Here is an 8463-nt window from a genome sequence, read left to right as displayed (position 1 = left end):
GAGGTTCAAAAGCTCACTGAAGAAAATAGTTCTTTAAAAATTAGAATGGAACAGATGGAAGCTAATGACTTTCTGAGAAACCAAGAAATTACAAAACAAAACCAAAAGAATGAAAAAATAGAAGATAACGTGAAATATCTCATTGAAAAAACAACTGACCTGGAAAATAGATCCAGCAGAGATAATGTAAAAAATTTTTGGTCTACCTGAAAACCATGATAAAAAAAGAGCTTAGACACCATCTTTCAAGAAATTATCAAGGAAAACTGCCCTGATATTCTAGAACCAGAGGATAAAATAGAAATAGAAAGAATCCACAGATCACCTTCTAAAAGAGATTCAAAAAGAAAAACTCCTAGGAATATTGTAGCCAAATTCCAGAGTTCTCAGGTCAAGGAGAAAATATTGCAAGCATCCAGAAAGAAACAGTTTGAGTATTGTGGAAATACAATCAGGATAACACAGGATCTGACAGTTTCTACATTAAGAGATCAAAGGGCTTGGAATATGATATTCCAGAAGTCAAAGGAATTGGGATTAAAACCAAGAATCACCTACTCAGCAAAACTGAGTATGATACTTCAGGGGAAAAATGGCCATTCAATGAAATAGAGAACTTTCAAAAATTCTTGATGAAAAGATCAGAGCTGAATAGAAAATTTGACTTTCAAACACAAGAGTCAAGAGAAACATGAAAAGGTAAAGAGAAAACAGAAAGAACTTTCTAAAGTTGAACTGTTTACATTCCTACATGGAAAGATGATATCTGTAACTCTTGAGACTTTTCTCAGTATTTGGGTAGTTGGAGGGATTATGCACACACACGCATACACATTATAGACAGAGAACACAGGGTGAGTTGAATAAGAAGGGATGATACCTTAAAAAATAAAATAAAATTTAGGGATGAGAGAGGAATATATTGGGAGGAGAAAGGAAGAAATGAAATGGGGTAAATTATCACTCATCAAGGAGGCAAGAAAAAGCTTCTTCAGTAGAGGAGAAAAGGGAGGATGTGAGAGGGAAAAAGAGAAGCTTACTCTCTTCACATTTGGCTTGAGGGAATGATATGCTTACTCAGTTTGGTATGAAAACCTATCTTGCACTACAGAAGGGTAGGGGAGAATGGGATAAATGGGATGTGGGGGGATGATAGAAGAGTGGGCAAATGGGAGAAGGGAGTAATCAGAAATAAACAGTTTTGGGGAGGCACAAGGTCAAAAGAGAGAATAGAATAAGTGGGGGCAGGATAGGATGGAGGGAAATATATTGAATTGCTTGCTTTCTTTCTCAGTGGGGATGGGTGGGGAGGGAGGAAGGGAGGAAAGTTGGAACTCAAAGTTTTAGGAACAAATGTTGAGAATTGCTTTTGCATGCAACTGGGAAATAAGAAATACAAGTAACAGGATACAGAAACCTTGCCCTATAAGAAAAGAGAGAAGAAGAGATAAGGGAAGGGAGGAGTGTGATAGAAAGGAGGGCATATTGAGGGAAAGAGTAGTCAGAATGCAAGGCATTATGGGGTGGGGGAGGGGAGAAACAGGGAGAAAATCTGGAATTCAAAATTTTGTGGAAATGAATGTTGAAAACTAAAAATAAATAAATAAACATTAAAAAAAATAAAATGCATTCTTCCTTCCTCTCCTGTCTTTCAACTAGTCCTGTTCAATAGTTGTTTGTTGTTTTTTTTTTAATTTCTGTTGTGGGGCTCCTTTTCAAAAAGAACCTCTTTCACGTTTTTTATTATCCATTCTCTTTTTTGATCTACTCTAGACTCTTGTTCTCTGATTCACGATGCATATAATTATCTGGTCTCCACTTTTTCTTGGTATTTCTCACATAGTCAAAACTTCCAAGGTATTCCTTCTAGGTTCTCCCCAATAGGCAATTTCTGCCACTACCTTGTAGGGTTTGCCCTGTAAATTCCCCTTTTCTATTAAGCCACACTCCCTAAACAATTCCAATTATTGGAAGTGTCAAAGAGGACATTGATTCATGGTAGGGTCCCTCTTGTACCATGTCACTGATTATATAGTCCACCCCACCATTATGCAGCCCACCACGGAGCTATATTCTCCACTAGTTACCTTTTTTTCACCACTTGCCTCAAAATCTCCCTGGATCTATGTTCTTCAACTCCCTCATATGCCAGTTATCCTCAGGAATTTCAATTCATCCCCTTTCAAGGTAGAATGAGTAGAATTTTCAAGCATCAAATCCCTAAGCCATACTTAGTAAAAGGTCCCCATCTTTCTCTAGAAATATCATCTCTGTACTCACAGTAATATTCATCAGTGGAAGTCCCTCCTATCATCAAAGCAAAGTCTCTCTCCTTTGCAACCCTTCTCCCACTTCCTCGACCACTCCCCTAGACTCTTCCTTTCCTAAGATCACAGGAGTCAACTTTCCCTCATTGTTAGCCCTTTGTTTGATTCCAGAGCATCACACATTTCTTCCCCCGATCCTCTTCCTCTTCCCCCACTCCTCTTCTCCCTCCCACCTAGTTCATATACCCTTTCATGTTGTAATGTGGTCCCTCCCAAAGAAACAACAACAACAAACAAAAAATAACCTTGATTCACTTGTAGTCAAGGTGTCACCATGTTATGGCCATCCTGCCCTAGACCTGCCTCTTCACTGCTACTTTCACCAGACTTCAGCCTTCACTCCTGTTCCCTTGTGCACATTTAGAAAGAAGTTTCTTAATGGTCTCTGCTGTCACTTGATGTTATTATCATTGGTTGCTGCAGATAATCATTCCTCCTTTATTTCTGTTGCTTGGGGTATTGGAGAAGCAAATATTCTCTTCAATTCTGGTGTACTTTCTAAAAATGTTTCAAGTGCTTTTTTTTATTATTGAGCATTCATCTTATGTCATTTATGGTTAAGGTCAGATTTGCAGAGCAGATTATCCTGGACAGTATCTTGAGCTATATTGCATGTTGGCAAATTATCCTTCTTATGTTTTTTGGTGAGTGCAAAATAGTCTTGCTTTATTCAAATTTCTTTTCCTCTGTATTTGAAGATCTTTCTACCGATCACTTTGCAGAACTTGTTTCTGAAATGAATTATTTAATTTAACTACTATGTGTCTTGGGGTTTGCAGCCTTGGGTTATTATTTTTTTTCTGGAAATGATCTGTAAGTTCTCTCAACTGGTATTTCATTCTCTGTTTCCAGAAAATCTGTACAGTTCTCTTTTATTGTTTCTTTCATTATGATGTTAAGTTCTTTTGTTCTGTTGTGTTTATCTGGGGGACCCGTGATCCTTGATTTATCTCTGTGAATCCTATCTTTGAGATTGTTAGGTTTTGCTTGCATAGTGAGCTTATTTTATTTTAATGTTATTGTTTTTTTTCTCTTCTCCAGATTGTTCTTCACATTTTTTTATTTTTGCATTCCCAATCTAATGTTCTTTTGTTTCTTTGGTGAAATTTGCTACCACAGATTCCATTCTAACTATTATTTTTGTTATGTTGGCCACTAATTTCACTCTCATAAGTCTCATTTCTCTTTTGAAACACTCAGGAACAGTGTGTTGTGGTTCCATGTTCTCCTCATATTCCACAGATTTCTCTGTCTCATCAACAATTGGATCATTTGTTAAAAAATTGTTCTGCTAGGTGTCTGAATTTGTTTCCTAGACCTAAAGGCCATATCGTCTTCTGTTTTTAATATTCTCCTGTTAATTTATCTGCTTCTTTTAATTAATGGTTCACCAGCCTAGGCCTCTGCCTCAGGTGACTTTTGGGTGGTCAGAACTGGGCCCAGCTGGATTTTATACTTTTTCCCTCAGACTTGGTGAAATTCTACAGTATCTGGTCCTGGTATCCTGCCCCATATCCTCTGTTCCTCAGTTTTCTGGCCTGCCTCTGGAAGGTCAGAGATTTTCAGCACTAGTACTATGGGACTGTGGCCCCTTGTAAGCTTTTGCTCCTGAAGAGTGGCCAACTGGCTGACTGTATATTGTAACCCAAATGCACTTCTGCAGCCTGAAGCCAGGAGATCCATGGTAATGGAAAGAAACTAAAATTATTATTATTGCCTCAATTGTTCATGGACGTAATAATCTTTCTACAATACAATTCACATTTAAATAGTAGACTTTGTAGTTTGCAAAATACTTTTCTTCATAAAAACTCTATGAGGTAGTTAGTCTTAGTATCATTATTCCTAATTTACAGATGAGGATACTGAAACCCAGATAGGTGAAAATAAGAAATGAATTAGAGGCTTAGATTTCCTCTTCTTTCTCTAGCTCTATTACCCTATTACCCTATGTAACCTGCAAGGCTGCAGTACAGTGAACTGGAGTCAGAAAGACTGTCTTCTAATCTCAGATATGCTGCTTACAACCAGTGTAACTCTGGACACATCCCTCTGTCTCTATGGGCCTCATTTTTATTCTCTACTAACCTAAGGATGTTCAGTTAGAATGACCTTCCAGCTCACAATCTATGACCTTAGATGTACAGCAAGTGTCTTGAACAAGATCAAATACAGCTATTAAATATCTGGAGCAGAAATCAATCCTAGGTATCCTATTTCTAAGACCAGAACACTTTGAATTTCACCCTGTAGCTCTAACTAGTAAGCCCAAACCAGTGATAACTATTGTCAGTTTATCTTTGCGGAAATTTGATGTTTGAATTTGGTTTGTGGGTATTTGTTTCATCATTGAAATCCTGTTTACTAATAATGGTCTTTGGTCAAACTTCTTGATTTTGTCTCAATTGCCCATGATGGGTACAAAAAATTGTAAGTTCATTCAAAATATACCATACTCTAATTGTATAAATGGATACCGTTTTTTACCTAGACCCTACAAAGACAGTCTGGCAATTATTCGATTTTATTCTACACATTATTGGGCTCAATCAGTGATTCTAGGTCAATAAGAAACAAACATTTTCATCATGTAATTGATTTTTGTCAATATCTTGTAATTTCCCACCTCAGCTGAGCAAACACAAGATCAGCAGCTGATGGGGACCACAAAGAGGATGGATTTACTGTGTGGCACATTCTTGATATCTACCTCCCCACCCCTTACAACAGTACTTTGTGGAACTTCTAGTGATGCGTCCCAGCTGGGACTCCCTGGAACATAGTTTCTGTACCACTGGCTAACATAATATAGAGGACTAGCAGCTCTTAAAGTGTGGTCTGAGGACTCGTAGATGTCTGAAGATTCTTTCAGGATGTTCACAAGCTCAAAATTATTTTCCCAATAATACTAAGACATTTTACTTTCCAGTATAGAACATATCAATTGATATAACCCACATAAACAAAAGTTCTTTGAAAGAGGCACTTCAATAATTTTTAAGACTGCGAAGGGATCCTGACCTAAAAAAATCTGAGGACTGCTGCAGTAGAGATTATCTCATCTGATCCTAACAACAATAATAGATCATGGAAATATTATTTTGTCCATTTGATAGATAAGGTAACTGAGGCTCATAGAAGTAGATATAGGGTTATAGACTTAGTGTTTCCCATCTAGCTATACCTCTAATATGATTTTTAGTGATAGAATTTACCCCAGTTCCTACCTATTAAGTGATACAACTGAGATTATAAATTTAAAGTACAAAGGAAAACCAACAATCATCTAGTTCAATCTCTCTCTTTTCGCAGTGGAAGAAAATGAGGCCAAGAGAGGTTAAATAATTTCCCTCAAAGTCACACAGATAGTAAGAGACAAAACTTGGATATGAACTCAGGTCTTTGGACTCCAAATGTAGCACTCTACGTTAATCAAACCCAACTCCATTGTACTTGCTACTAAAGCACAAAACAGACTTACTGATGAAATCTGAAACCTCATGAGAGAAATGAATGACTACCCACCACAAGGTACAAATCAAAGCACACAAAGGCCATTGTGTTGAATTGAATTTGACCTTTCATCTCAAATGCCATTAAAAGCAATATAGGCAAGGCAGACTATGGACATCCTCAGTTCAGGTGTTGCTACCTCTGAAATTTATATTTTTTATTTGATCTTCTATAGAACACTCTTTGTTCTCTTGCATGAGTAATGAGTCCAGGTTTTTATTAGGCTTGCCATAGTGGGGTGTAGTAGCTAAAATTCCTCCTAAACCTGTAGGTGTGCAGATTCCTTTTTCACTGCAGGCTGCTATCTCCTCTAAGGACATATTTCACTAATAAGGTCCAAGGCAGTGAGGCTGAGAGAAGAGTGATGATAACAAACCTCATCTAGTGTCATAAAACAGGAGGCTGCCTCCCAGCAGCCAGCAGCTCTGGAGCGTGCTGCCTGCAATATGTATCACAATGTGTTGATGAAAAGGAATTTCTCCTTCTTGAGGAAGGAAGGAGACCAATGCTGGTATTCAGGATCTGGTTGATTAAAAAAAGAGGAGAGAGAAAGAGAGAGAGAGAGAGAGAGAGAGAGAGAGAGAGAGAGAGAGAGAGAGAGAGAGAGAGAAACTTCTCCTTGAGAAATGGAGACAAATGCCATTATTCAAGGAACTGGTTGACTGATTGAAAGAGAGAAAAAAGTGGAAAAGGAAGGCACAGAAAGATATAAAGAGAAAAGAAAAAGAGAGAGGAAAAAGGGAGAGAGAGAAAGAGAAGAGAAAAAAGGAAGAGAGAGAAAGAATAGGGAAAAATAAAGATAAAAGGGAAGAGAGAGAAAGAAATAGGAGAGAAAAGAAAGAAGAGAAAGGAAAAGAGAAAAGACAGGAGAAGACAGAAGACAAAGAAAGGAGAAATAAGGAGAAAGAGGGGAGAGAGAGGAAAGGGGGAGAAATAGAGGGAAGAGGAAGAGAGAAGAAAGAAGGAGAAGAAGGAAAGAGGGAGGAAAGAGGAAAATAAAAAAGAAAAAGAGAAGGGAAGAGAGGAGAAAGAGGAAAAGGATGAGATAGAAAGAAAAGAGAAGAAAGCAGGAGAAAGTGATAGAGTTGGTAATGGAAGCATAAAGGAGGGAGAGAAGGAAGAAGGCTTTAGACCTACTGGGGCTCTTCCACTAATTAGTATGACCTTGGGGTAATCTCTTTGCTGAGGCTGCTTTTCTTCATCTTTACAGTGAATATTACTAGATGACCTTTAACATTCTTTCCATCTCTACCATTCTATGATGTAACTTATCTGCAGCTTTAGTGGGCATTGATAAGTGTCATAACTAGCTCTTCAACATATAGCAGAGAGGACAGGATGATTTGGCAAATATCCTTGTAAGCCAAAAGACAGTCTTTTACAGAAATGTTTGTGAGGATGTTATGGTATGCTGCCAAGGAAGATGATTCCTGAAGTGTCACACCGTATAAAAGGCAGAGTTCCATAGGTAATTTACATCCATTACCCAGAGTCATTCTGGAAGAGGGAGAACCACGTACGCTCCCAGTGCCTGGTGCTCTTGTACCCATGATTAATTTCCTTTTGACTTCAATGATATGATAAATAGGAGGTTCCTTAGCTTACCACATGTGATGCCATCTTTGGGCACAGACTACTTATTGCTTGAAAATAGGACTTCAGTTGGGTGAACCCTTACTAGATCTCAGATTTAGTACCTTTACTCGGGAAAAATAGAGGGTGGAAAAAGAAGAATTCAAGCCAACAAATATTTATTAACCACCTACTATATTCAATGCACTTGCTAGGTGCTGGGGAAACAAAACCAAACTAGATTCAGCCCTGTACCCTGTACCAAATCTATTAATCTGCAAAATGAATAGGCTAGAGACTAAACAAATGATCTTGAAGTCCCTTTCCAGCTTTCAATCCTATGCTTTTATAATCTACTGTGGTGGGGTGGGGGGAGTAGAAATACAAATTATAATAAGTACATGGAAGAGGTTTGAGAGATTAGAGGAGAGAAGGACATAGTAGTGAGTAGTAGTAGTAAGTAGTAGTAGTAGTAGTAGTAGTAGTAGTAGTAGTAGTAGTAGTAGTAGTAGTAGTAGTAGGAACAGCAGCAGAAGCACTTATATAGCATGTTACAAATATTACCTCATTTTATCATCATAACAATCCTGGGGAGGTAGATACTTATATTATTCCCATTTTAGAAATGAAGAAACTGAGGCAGAGAGAGGTTGGGTAACTTGCCTAAGATCCCACAGCTGCTAAGTATATGGAGGAGAATTTGAACTCAAGTCCTCCTGATTACAAGTCCAGGACTCTATCCACTGCAATCACCTAGCACCCTAGATGGCTGCCTTATTATTAGGGGGGATTTTGGGGGAATCATTCTTGATACTAGAGGAAACAGCACCTAAGTTTTTAGAGAAGAGAAGGAATCTAATAAGGTATAAGAGGAGGGGAGCAGAAAGGAAAGAATATTCTAGGAATGGGAAAGAATTGGCCCTAAGACACAGGTGCAGGAAAAGTCAGGATGAAATTGGGGAATGGTGATAGTCCAGTTTGGCTGGAGTATGGAGTATATGAAGATAGCAGTGTAAGTTCTATGAAGACTGGAAATCTAGGCTGATTCAGG

This window comes from Notamacropus eugenii, chromosome 2, assembly GCF_028372415.1.
Source record: "Notamacropus eugenii isolate mMacEug1 chromosome 2, mMacEug1.pri_v2, whole genome shotgun sequence".
NCBI classification, from domain to species: domain Eukaryota; kingdom Metazoa; phylum Chordata; class Mammalia; order Diprotodontia; family Macropodidae; genus Notamacropus; species Notamacropus eugenii.
The sequence above is the reverse complement of the archived record's forward strand: the minus strand, read 5'-3'. Positions refer to the sequence as shown.